The 12,264-nt window shown below is 42.0% G+C and overlaps 1 pseudogene; it reads left to right on the plus strand.

Moving 5' to 3' along the window:
* Positions 1 to 217: 217 nt before the first annotated feature.
* Positions 218 to 12,022, plus strand: LOC123567938 (destrin pseudogene; annotated as a pseudogene).
* The last annotated feature ends 242 nt before the right edge of the window (positions 12,023 to 12,264 follow it).

The following is a 12,264-nucleotide window of genomic DNA, read 5'->3' on the forward strand; positions in this document are numbered from 1 at the left end:
GAGCACCTGCCACCACACCCAGCTAATTTTCCCGTTTTTAATAGAGATGGGGTTTCACCATGTTGGCTAGGCTGGTCTCAAACTCCTGACCTCAGGTGATCCACCTGCCTCGGCCTCCCAAACTGCTGGGATTACAGGCATGAGCCACTGCACCTGGCTGCGTTTATTCTTAACACTAAAACATACTGTTGGTTTTAGGTGGGGCTAAATTCCTCGGATAGGGAAGCTACTTAACAGGCAGGCATGGATGGGAGGTCAGTGACTATGGAGGCCTCAGAAAATTCTTTCGTGGTAAGATTTGGTCCACAGCCCTGAGGAGGATACTCAGTACCCACTGGCTCTCTCTTCCTGTGACCCTGCGACTACTTCAGAGAAGATGGCCTCAGGAGTGCAAGTTAGTGATGATGTTGCATTTTTTATGACATGAAAGTTTGGAAATGCTCCACACCAGAAGAAATCAAATAAAGGAAGAAGGCTGTCAATTTTATTTTTATTTTTATTTTTTGTTTCAGTGCAGACAAAAAGTGCTTCATGGTAGAAGAAGGCACAGAGATCTTGGTGGAGATGTTGGCGTAACCACAACTGGTCCTTTCAAGCATTTTGTGGGAATGCTTCCTGAAAACGATTGCCGCTATCCTTTGTATGATGCACACTTTGAAACTAAGGAATCCAGAAAAGAAGAGTTGATGGATTTTTGTGCTTTTTTTTTTAATTTTTATTTTTTGTGGGCACCTAACTAGAACCTATGAAAAGTAAACTGAACTACGCAAGCTCCAAAGATGCAATCTAAAAGGAATTTTAAGGCATAAACATGAATGGGCCAGAAGATCTCAATCGGGCTTGTATTGCTGAAAAGCTAGGTGGGTCCTTAATTGCAACCTTTCAAGGATGCCCTGTGTAGATCATCATTCAGTGCCATACATTGAAAGCGTCAATGTTTAATGTTATTCTTTCACTATATAAATAAAGCATATATATTTAGGCCAGGGTCTCACTGAGGGGGAGCTGTCTTGTCATTTTTTAGAGTAAATATTCTAGAAACACATGCAAACAGTCCTAAATAAACCTAAAGTCTGAAGTTAAAAAAAAATTGGGGAATTTCTAGGTATAGCCTTGTATATACTAACAGCAAGGCAATATAATTAAATAAAAGCTACCATGAAGAAAGAAAGAGAGGTATCACTAAGTGGAAATTGTATGTAAATTCGAAGGAAGCAAATGAACTCCTATGGTGTTCTAGTGACAACAAACAGGATTTTTATTTTCTTCTCTACCCCTTTCTTCACCCCAGTAAAATAGATTTCAGAAGCACTGTTACACCAGAAAGGAAAAGAAAGAGATTGCATTTGTGTTCAAGACACTGGATTTTAAAATTTTTGCTATTCAAAAGGTTCTGTGCCCTTTACAACTAGGGGTGAAATTACACTGAAAAATCACTTTTTAAATTATCTTTGAAACGGGGTTTTTACAAAAGGGTGGCAGGAGGGAATCTTGTCATGGACTTCTTTTTCTTTAATGAGCTCTGGTTTCTTAATGTATCATGGATCTGCTTTAAAAACCTCTTTATTCACATGTAGTTTAACTCAGGGAGAATTAAGCAGGTCAAACCCAAACACGTTTTTCGCTTGTACCAAGAATAAATGATTTTCCCCTGGAAATACCTGAAGAAGAAAATTATAAAGAGAGATTTGATTCTAAAGTCCAGAACCCTTGAGCCCTGAACTTCAGGGATATTGTTCTTGCTTTGATCACAGATACAGAAAAGAAGAAACAAACCCCCAGTATGTTCTTATCTGTTTCTTGCCTTTAGAAGGGAAAGACCGCATTGGATTTCTCCCAAGAAGTGAGAAAAGACATGCATAATTTAAAGGTAATTTCTGGAGGGATGTATGGCTTAGGACCAACTCTCCCCCAATCAGTGACTTAGAACTGCATTGTCCCCAATCAGATGGCTTAGTACCATCCCTTCTACATCGTCAAAACTGCCCACAGCAGTCTGGGAGTATCCAGCAGATATTTATCTAGTTACTACAGTGCAGTGGGAATAAACTCAATGCTATAGGAAGGGAGAGATAATGGAAGATGTGGCATCGTATGTCAGGACTTCTAAGCCAATCTGACAGTCAGAGTTATGCCAAGGTCATGTGCGGTCCAGAGAAGGCCACTCCCTACACTCCCTTCTCCATGCTGCAGGATTTTTATTCAGGTGAATCCAGATAAAAAATGAATATACCCTCAAATGGTGAAATCATAAGCAATGGCTGTAAGCAGAAGTGGTTCAGGGCCAAAGAAGCTGTTTGAGGTAAAAGCACCTCCCAAAGACAAGGGACAGGAACAGGAAGGTAATTGATGCAAGGCAGTTGATGATCAGAAGATAATGCCATTTCTGTTCATACTGGCTGGGAGAGCTGGTTGAGGTGTGCAAAGGAAATAAGGCATGGCTGAGGCTGACACATGCTCATTTGTACAGATATTTTAATAATAGCAAACACTTAGTGAGGCTTTACTTGTGCTAGGCAGTGTGCTAAGAACTTTACACGGAGTGCATCATTTTGTTTTCACAACTCTATGGAATTCTTTCTAGATCCTTTAATAGAGAGGAAGATGAGGCTTGGAAAAGTTAAGTAACTTGGGCATGTCACTATGGTAGTTAGGGTGGTTAAACCACGATTCAAATGTGAGCAGCCAGATCCTCGACTTGACCTCTTAACCCTCACTAAAGTCACGATTTCTACTTTGTGCTGGTCAATGCCTTGAGCCCTGGGAATACCAGCGTGATTGAGACATTTCCTTCTGTCTTGGAGCTGATTATATTTTAACTTATAGATTTGTAATATTAAATATTTTTGCCATGATAATTATCTTTCTTTTGAGGACTACAAATATAATCTACCTGATACATTTGAATTCTTTCTAGTCATTTTTCACTAATTACCAGATTTCTTCCCTGCCTGACTTAGTGTCTTGTCCCAAATCAGATAGGGAGGAGAGGGGAAGGAATGGAGGTTAGAAGCCTCAATTCACCTCACCACATGGACACGTACAGAGAATCAGAAGTGAATATAACTTCTAGAATAAAAGCAAATCTCATGTGTTATAGATAGGAGGCTGGAGGAAAGGGAGATTAATTCTAACTGGGGGAGTTGGGGAAAACATCCTAGGAACAGTGACATTGGGCTGGGTATTGAAGCCTGGTTCATCACCTGAGTACCTGTTTATCCAGCCACCTAGACCCTGAAGCAGATTCATTCAAACCTTGTGGCCTGGAGATGGTACTGCTTGCCACATAGAATTACCCCACCAAAAACTGCCCAAACTTCCTTCATGTCCTAGGGGAAAAGGAAGAAGAAAAAGAGAGAGGAAGGAAGGAAGGAAGGAAGGAAGGAAAGAAGGAAGGAAGGAGGGAGGGAGGGAGGGAGGGAGGGAGGGAGGGAGGGAGGGAGGGAAGGAAGTAAGTTAGGAGGGAAGGAAGGCAAGAAGGAAGGAAGGAAGAAGAGGGGGAAAGGAGAGAGGGAGAAAGGGCAAAAGGAGGACAAAAGGATGGAGGGAGGGAGATGGCGTATAATGAGAAGAACAAAGGATAAGTAGGGAAAGAGCCTAGTTATTTCTTGAGATCTCTCAGTACTTAAGGGCTCTCTCTGCCTCCAAATCCTAAATTTTGGAGCCACCTTAAAGAATCCCCTTGACACTGATTGTCCCATTAGTCAGTCTCAGCCATGGCTTCTAGGAAATCTTGATCATTTTCAGGGGACATGGTCCAGCATGCATTATTTTTCTAAATTCCCAGGTGATCTAATGTCCAGCCAACATCAAACACCTTTTTCATGGACCACACAGAGCAGACAATCCTCTCTTGTGATTGTACTTCTGCAACTCTGCCAGGCTTTTGGCCTCACTTGGATGCTGTGTGGCAGGTGAGCCTTATCCATGTTCGGATCATCCTCAATGCTGAGTTGGAAACTGCCTTGCTGTCTGTTAAGTACCAGGGCACTGTAGCCATATAAAAGGATTGAAGTCTGGAAGAATTCATGAGGCCCAGTTCTCACAATTTGGTTCCCCATAGTTAGTATTTGGCAGGAGTGGGGAATAAAATTTCAAGTTAATAGCAACCTCAGGGTTTTACTTCTTATTGAACTCCCCTGGAAAGAACCAAAGATCCAGTAGAAAAGGGCTGACACTGTTTGAAGAGGGTCATTTGGTCCTAATGAAGAAGATAAACAAAGTGGGTAGTTGTTTCCTGCTTAGAGAAAGGTCACTGGGGTGACCTTGTGAACAGGTCTTGTGAACTGATATTTTTAAAACCTCCATCTTATCTTCCTTATCAATCACTTTTCACAATAAACAATACAATTTTATGTACCACATGTTATTTCCTCATTTCAAACGGCTCTCAGTAACCCTATTTGGATAAACAAATAAACAAAAAGTCTTTGGGATGGGAAGTTGATGTAAATTACCACCAACTAATGAGGCCAGCTGGGATCATTCTGACCAGGAATCTTTAGACCTTATACAGTGCATTTACTTTTCTTCAATCCTCCACCAAACACTGTGCCAACGGTCTTCAGGCTTTAGCTTATTGACTAAAGTTGTCATAAAGGTGCCAACTTGAGCCCTATCGTGGTTGTTATGTGGCTGTTGACAGTCACTGAATTAAAGACCCCTAAGACCTACTGCTCACCCAGCCAACACTAGATGTGTAACAGATGCCCAGCAGGCTTAGGAGCTACCTTGAATGGATTCATTTCTATCACCACATCCTCCATGTGACACTCTGACCTTGTTCAAGGAACACCTGTAGCTATTTCTCAAGGCATTCAGCAAGAACATGAAATGGTCTCAAGTTCAAAGGTATCCCATACTTTTTGTTCTTTTATTTAAAGCTTCTTGATGTCTTGGTCCTATTCACTGTGTGATTTTTTATAATAATTACATACTAAGTCAATGGCCAAATATAAAACGCAGGAGAAAAATCATGTAGCTATATAAAGCCCGTGCATTAGTGGACTCATTTTGTATTATAGTAAAGATGTCAGAAACATGGGAAATGTTAAATAACTAATGGTGTTCTGGAATCTTCCACCCCAAAAAATTCTCCGGCGAATCATTTTCAAAGAGCTCTTGAAATAGTTTTAGAGACTTTCGCAGTCTAAAGAATTGGGTACACTGGATACAAATAAAGATATTCGAGAAGGCTTTTGCCAAATACCCTGTTGTTATTCAGGAGGCATTTTGGCATTTAATTTACTAATTAATTATCCATTCAATTCCTTGAGAATGTCAGATTTCTGAGTGCCAGCGCAGGGACATCATCAGCACTCGGAGGGGGAGTGAGTGCTGGCCTAATGAGGTTTGGTGCTTTCCTCCCTTTTCCAGAATCCCCCACCCCAAGAACAAAGGCCTTCTTCTCCCCAGCCCAATATCTCAACAGAAACTTTGAGTTATGTGGGAGAAGGGAGAGAGACGATTAAAGGCCTGGAAAATGAGACCTATGAGAAATAGTGAAAGGAGTGGGGATTACTGAACCTGTGGAAGAGAAGCGGAGGAATGACTTAACAGTCTTTCCCTTCTCTTTGAAAAGCTCTCACGTCGAGGAACGCAGCCAGCTGTTCAGCATCTCCGCGAAGACCAACCGGGAGGAAGCCGGTTCAAGCTGCAGCATTAGGGATTTAGAACACAAGAAAGAATTTCCTGGCTTTGAGAAATGTTAAACATCAGGAAAAGTTACCCACGGGATTGAAGAATCTCCTTCTCTTGGGGTATTTAAAAATAGATGTTCTTAGCTGTCTCAAATGATTTAAAGATCTTACCTAACACTTGGGGGAGGGGGTGGAGGAGTTACAACCAGATAATCTCATTCTGAGTATCTTTTGGTTTTAAGAACTAAGAAGGTATTTTCAAAAAATATTTTAAGACATTTAAATTAAACTTACATTCTCCTTTGACTCTCCTTTATCAATTTAATATAACTGTATGAAGAAGCATTAAAAAAGGAAACACCAGGATTTAAGGCAAAACAAATCTCATTTATAGTTCCATCTTTTTAAGCTATTTGTTCTTGAGAAGATAAAGACCTCAACCTCAGTTTCCTCACCCATAAATTGGAGCCCAAACTACCTGTATTACTGACCTCAGTTACTACGAATATCAAAGAAAACATGAAAATGCTTTTAACAGTGCAAACAATTATATAAGTGCAAAACATCATTATGGGGAGGTATGTTTTAGATAAACCCCTCAATATTTCTCTGTTTATTTCAATTCTGTAGGAGCTAAGAGTCAGGCCTGACAAAGTACAGTTACGCTCTCCATATCTCTAACACACTGTCAAGAAGGAAGTGGAGAGGATTTTACTTTGAAATCTGGCCTTGGAATATTTCCTGATCGTCTGACAAACCCAAGGACTTCAAACTAGAATTTCAAACTTGGGCACACATCAGAGCTCCCAGTCGAGCATTTGGCGCAGTGGGATCCAGGTGAACAAGCTATGATCCTGTTCCAACCCTTCTCAGATAATTTTCATAAGGAAAGGAGTTGGAGGGGATTCATATGGCTTAAAAAAGCAGTCAGGGAAAAGTTGCAAAGAGACCCCGACACAGGTTCTGAGGAATGGCACCTTACAACATGCCGTGGGAAACTCAGCCTCCTGCTCTCTCCTCTTGCAAGGTCTCTTTAATTTGGTGAGTGTCTGACTGTTTGGAAAAGTGTTGATTAAGAAACCACATCACTACTCTAGAGTCGGTTCCCAAGGGGCCTGGGTTTCACACAGAGGGGAAGCCATTGTCCTGCCACTGTGTGTGTTCCCGCCACCCTCCAAGTTTCCCTGTCATTTTCTTTTTTCAAAACTGCCTCCCACGGTGAGACAACTTCCTGGAGTCCTGGAGTTGGCCATTTCCAAGGTATTGGTGTTGTTTTACCAGAGAAACTGCATTGGGATTCTACTCCAGAAAAAATCCAGTTGTGGCTACAGTCAGGCTTTCCCTCTTGCTATTATTGTAAAAGTGGATTTATCCCAAAAATACTAGGCAAAGAAAAGACGGAGAAAAGAATTTCTTGACGGAAGGAGTGAGTGAATAGCTAGAGAACCAAGATGGGAATTACCATGAAAGCTTCAAGCTCAGGGAAAACCTGCTCCCGAAAAGGCAGAGGAAAGAATAACAGGGAGGCCTTTATTCTGCAGTGATCTGTACATAAACCCCTGGAGTTCAACACACCAGCAATCCTGGTGGAAAAAGCACTCCGAGAGAGGCAGAGGACCCCCAAATTCACCCAACTGCCTCACGGTTGGAACGTGCGTGTGCAGCAAACAACCAAATCTCAAAAGGGAATACCACGGAGCATTTTCATTTTTATTCTCAGAATAGTTCAACTTTTTCTAGGGCCTGACTCTTGAAGGCATATATATATATATATTTTGTTTGTTTTCTCTTCCTACTGGTCCCCTGGAAATTTCTCAGGTAAGAGAAGGAAAACAAGAGTGATAACAAATGCTGCTTCGGGGGGAAAGTCACATTCCAGGTGAATTCCTGCTATTTAGTTCATTCCCATTTTGTCCTCTTTCCTAAGGGGAGAGGATGGTTTTTATGGAATGTTTTTTAGCCCACTCTACATGCTATGGGGTATTTCTTGCCATAGCGAAGCTCACACCACATCAAATATGCAGGGGGCCACTGAACCATGATTTCTTGAGTCATGCAGTTTTAGCCTTCAAACAAATACCTGTAGGGAAAAATGGGAGGGTCCCCCCAATATAGGTACCTACCATAGTGGGTTGTCGGAAGGAAGTTGCATTGATGAAACAATTAGACAGTGATTAATATACACCATAATTCATGGCGATATTCCTGTTTCAGCATTCGCTCCTTCACAGAATGATGTCCAATTACTCACTATTGATCAGCAATTGCATTGCACAGAATAGAATGGCAGCGTCAATCCATTTCGTCCTATTGAGTTTCAGCCAATAACAATTGATATTTGGCACATGTTTCCCAGAGACATTTGTCTGCCATCAGGGAGTTGATTAACAGGTTGGCAGTTTGTATGTTTGTGAAAAAGGGAGGAAAAGTGTAAATCCCGCTTATGAATTTGTTCTCATACCTGCTGTGGAGAATAAGGCAGTCGTTACAATCAGCTGTTTGCCCTGCCAACCTGTTCACATTCAACACTGTTCGGTCCTTATTTTTTATTGATAATCATGTGAATAATTAAAGTCCAACTACATGAAACCCACATAAATCATCTTCAGTAGGCACGTAATGGACCTGGGCTCAGCCATTGCTCACAGCATAAATTAAGGCCAAAACATTCACAATGTAAACTAGGCATGTCATTGCCTCCCGCAGAATTCACAGTAACCTGCTTGTCACTCAAAACCTGTCACCTTCAAGGGAGTCAGTATGCAAAGGACTCTTCTCTCTCTAACTATCACAGGGACCACTGGCTACCTTTTGCCTTTCATTTGCCTCAACCATCGATGTTACGTAAGCAGATGACATGCTATTTGTTTTGAAAATCCCACTTGCTTCATTTGGCCATTCCTGCTGCGACCCTCACATTTGTTCTGTGCTTACTTTCAAAACGTCCAAGCCACACCGTCCAGAGCTATTAACCTCTCTCAAGAATGTCATCAATCATGCCTGGCACATGGGCTTTGCTAGACAAATCTAACAACATCTGCCATGCATTCTGCAACTTCCTTTTGATGCCTCACACTTTATTTTCACTTTCATCTCTGTGTGCTGGTGAGATTTATGACTGATCCCTTTCAGATGCCAAGGAGTTGGTAACATGCCATTCCTCCAAAGGGCAGTGTGCCGTGTGAGAAATTGGGGCGACCGCTAGTTCTGGGCTGGCAGGCATCCCGGTTGCCAACATCCAATGGCCACTGAAGCGTTTTGCCAGGAAACCTTGATTCAGTGGCCACCGCACCTGAGAAACCACTCATATGTGTACACGTGAATAGCTGGCACATTAAAGGCATGTCTGGAAAAAATAATTTTATTTAGAAAATAGGCTACACGTCTTCTGCCTAGACCTAGGAATCATCCAAGAGCACAATGTTAGCCCAAACCCTGCTCTTTGTTCATCTGAACCTCCCCTTTGCCTCTCCCAATGGGAAACCCCACTTTGTGTGTGTGTGTGTGTGTGTGTGTATGTGTTATCACAACACTTTCAAGACCAGCAGTTGCCTGGCATCACAGGATCACACCTGCTGCCTTGATGGTGGCTTTCAAACATCTCAGATGACACCAAGTCATTTACTCTGACTGACATGTTCAGGAGCTCAAAGATCAATAGCTGTGGCTCCTCCCGGGGTTGTTAACGATTCCCCATCTATTTTCTTTCAGGCAGACATTTCCTCTGGCCAGTGTTCTTAGGACTTTTGGATTGACGATCTTAAGAGAAAAATCTAAGGTCCTGGAATATTCATCAGGCCTATTATTCTATTAGTCACCTTGTGAAAACTTAAACTTGTCTGCAGCCTTTTGTGGCGGAAGGTAAAGAGTATGCAGGAGAGATAGATGGACTGTTAAATAAGAAATATCCGCTTTCATGAAAATGTCATTAGTAGTGAAGAATGCATTTAGGGTTCTCTACAAGGCATCCAGGGCTATTTAAATGATCAAGGAAAAAGAGCACTCATACCTCAAAGGGTTTTTTTTTTTTTTTTTTTAATATTCAGTAACTTCACTCTTGGCTTACCAAGCCTAGTATTTATCTTTTTCAATAAGCACTGTAAATTGTGAATCTTTATAAAAGAAAAAAATACATGTTTATATAGTTTACAAGCCTACACATCTTCACTGAATAAAATTGACTGTTTATGATAAGGCTGTAAAGTGAGGAATAATACTTTAAGGTCCTCCTCATCTTAAATAATTCTTGAATTGCCAATGTCTGGGTGAAGAGAAAAATGAGAGCGTTGATTCAGGCAACACTGATGCAAGTATATCCTAATTCTAAAGAACTCTCAAATATTTAATGATCAAAAAAAGTTCCATAATAGGTTTAAGTGAAGTAGGTAGTGAGACACGCATCATATGATGCCTATGATGAAGAGAACCGTAATTGAGGTGGTGAGAAAGAACAGCGCTGCCCTGAAATACATTGATATTACACTTTTTTCCACTTGGATGCCCTCCCCACGCACACTAATCCATGGATCTGAGGGGGAATAATCCGCTGACATCCAATTTTCTGGGAGAATTTTTTTTCCCTTCCTGAATGAGGCAATTTGTTCGTGAAGTAGTGTAAGTATTAACTCTTTCTCAGCTAAATGATCCTCACAAAAGAAAGATTAATTCTGGCATTGGAGATTAAGGTCACTAATTCAAAAAACCTAGTCAGATGCCCTCAATTTCTAGCCACATCCCCTCTTGTCTAGAAAAATAACAAGAGAAGCTGTGATTTCCCAGTAAAGCAGAAATAACAAGAAAAGTTCAATACTGAACACACAGAACTCTTACAAATAAAATGGAGCAGCAATTCAAGCAGACTCTGGATCCAAATATTTTCTCACTCAAAGACATGCTTAGAAAATAGCTTTAAAAAAAATCTAGTTGGTAGTTCTGCAAACATTTATTGAGCACATACTGTGTGTCAGTTGTACTGGGTTTAGGAAAAATAAAATAGCACAAGTTGTTCAGAGTGTAGTGGAAGAGACATGTGTGTAAGCAAATTATAGAAAGCCTGAAAAGTATTAAAAAGGCATATATAAAGGATGCTAAGGGAACACGGAGGAGGGTGTATAGGGCTCTGCCTAGCAGACATCAGAGGAGACTTTTTTCCTGGAAGAGTAGGGTTTTAGAAGGAGAACATGTCTGGGGACACAAGCCAGGAGAGAAACAGGCATGGTGTCACCAGCAGCCTAGCAGAGCAGAGTCACCAGGGCAGGGAGGTTAACCTGCCATTATGCATCATTTATGACAGTAACTTACTTTTTAAGATCTTTTTCTCATATTGCAGAAATGATGCAGAACCCAACGCAGAAGTGGAGCTCTCTGCAAATTCACGCCCCGCACCCCTCATCATCCAGTGTCTCTGAGTCTCCAGGAGGTGTCTCCTACATGCCCAGGTCCAGTGAGTAATCACATGTCTTCCACTGCTTCTCCCTTTTCTCCATTCCTGCTTTCCCTTTGCCAGGAGGCCGTGGGTCTGGCGGGCCCTGCGCCGGCTCCCCTGCCGGTGGTGAGTGCTGCTGCACCAGCCAGGCCCCACTTGTCAACTCAGCTTCCCAACTCCTGACAGACAGGGTCTCCCCACGAGATCCTGTCTCCACTGCTGGTATTTCGCCTTCATCCTTCACCTACTCTAGTGTTCTCAAACCTTGGAGATGTCAGGACTGGTCTCTATAACTGTGTTGTAGACTACAGAAAATACCCAAACATACTGTCAGCTCTTAGAAAAGTTGCAGTGAGGAATTCTTTCCATGTTCACACATGGTCCTCACTCTCTGAAGGCTCCAGCTCAGGGAACTAGGGGCAACCCAGTGCAATTCCCAGAATCACCCCACCCCCAACTAGGCCAAGCACGTAAACCTAGCTTCCTTCCCCGAGGGGCTGGGCTTCTCTTCCAGACACAACTCAGCCCCTGTGTGAACACACATATGGCAGGCCTACTATACCAGTTCACAAGGTGACTGGACATATCTCAGTCCCTGTGATGGATGTGGTTTATGTTCAAGCTGAGATACTTGCCCCATGCATGATAATTGGTGAAATTATATAGTGAATTCTTCAGAAGCCTCATTAAGTCACTATAGCTGAGAAGAAAAGTCTTATACAGATTAAGATATTTAGTTGCAAGAGGTGAGAAAACTGATCTCAAATAACAAGGAAAATTGGGTGGTTCGTAATTGAACAGTGGAAGATTCTACTTCAGACACAGCTTGATCCAGCATTCATACAAGGCATCAGGACCCAATTTCTCACCTCTCGTTTCTTGACTCCACTTTGTTGGCTCTGTTATTAGGCTGGTTGATTCCAGGGTATCTGCCAGCATATCCCACTACTGTATTCGAATCTGTTTATAACCAGTAGGAAAGAGAGAAGGTAAATCAACTTCCTTTTCTCAGAAGCCCTGGCAACATGTCTTCTTGTGTCTCCTTGGCTCTGACTGGTGAACTTCCTGAGCCATCATAATGGCTGGAGTAAGGCAATGTACTGAATGGATTAGGAAGGTGATCACTGCTCCACCCCTGTGTCCGGGGATGGAGAAACTCTACCTAGAAGCACATGACTGAGAGTGGATAAAGGAGCTATT

This window comes from Macaca fascicularis, chromosome 12, assembly GCF_037993035.2.
Source record: "Macaca fascicularis isolate 582-1 chromosome 12, T2T-MFA8v1.1".
NCBI classification, from domain to species: Eukaryota; Metazoa; Chordata; class Mammalia; order Primates; family Cercopithecidae; genus Macaca; species Macaca fascicularis.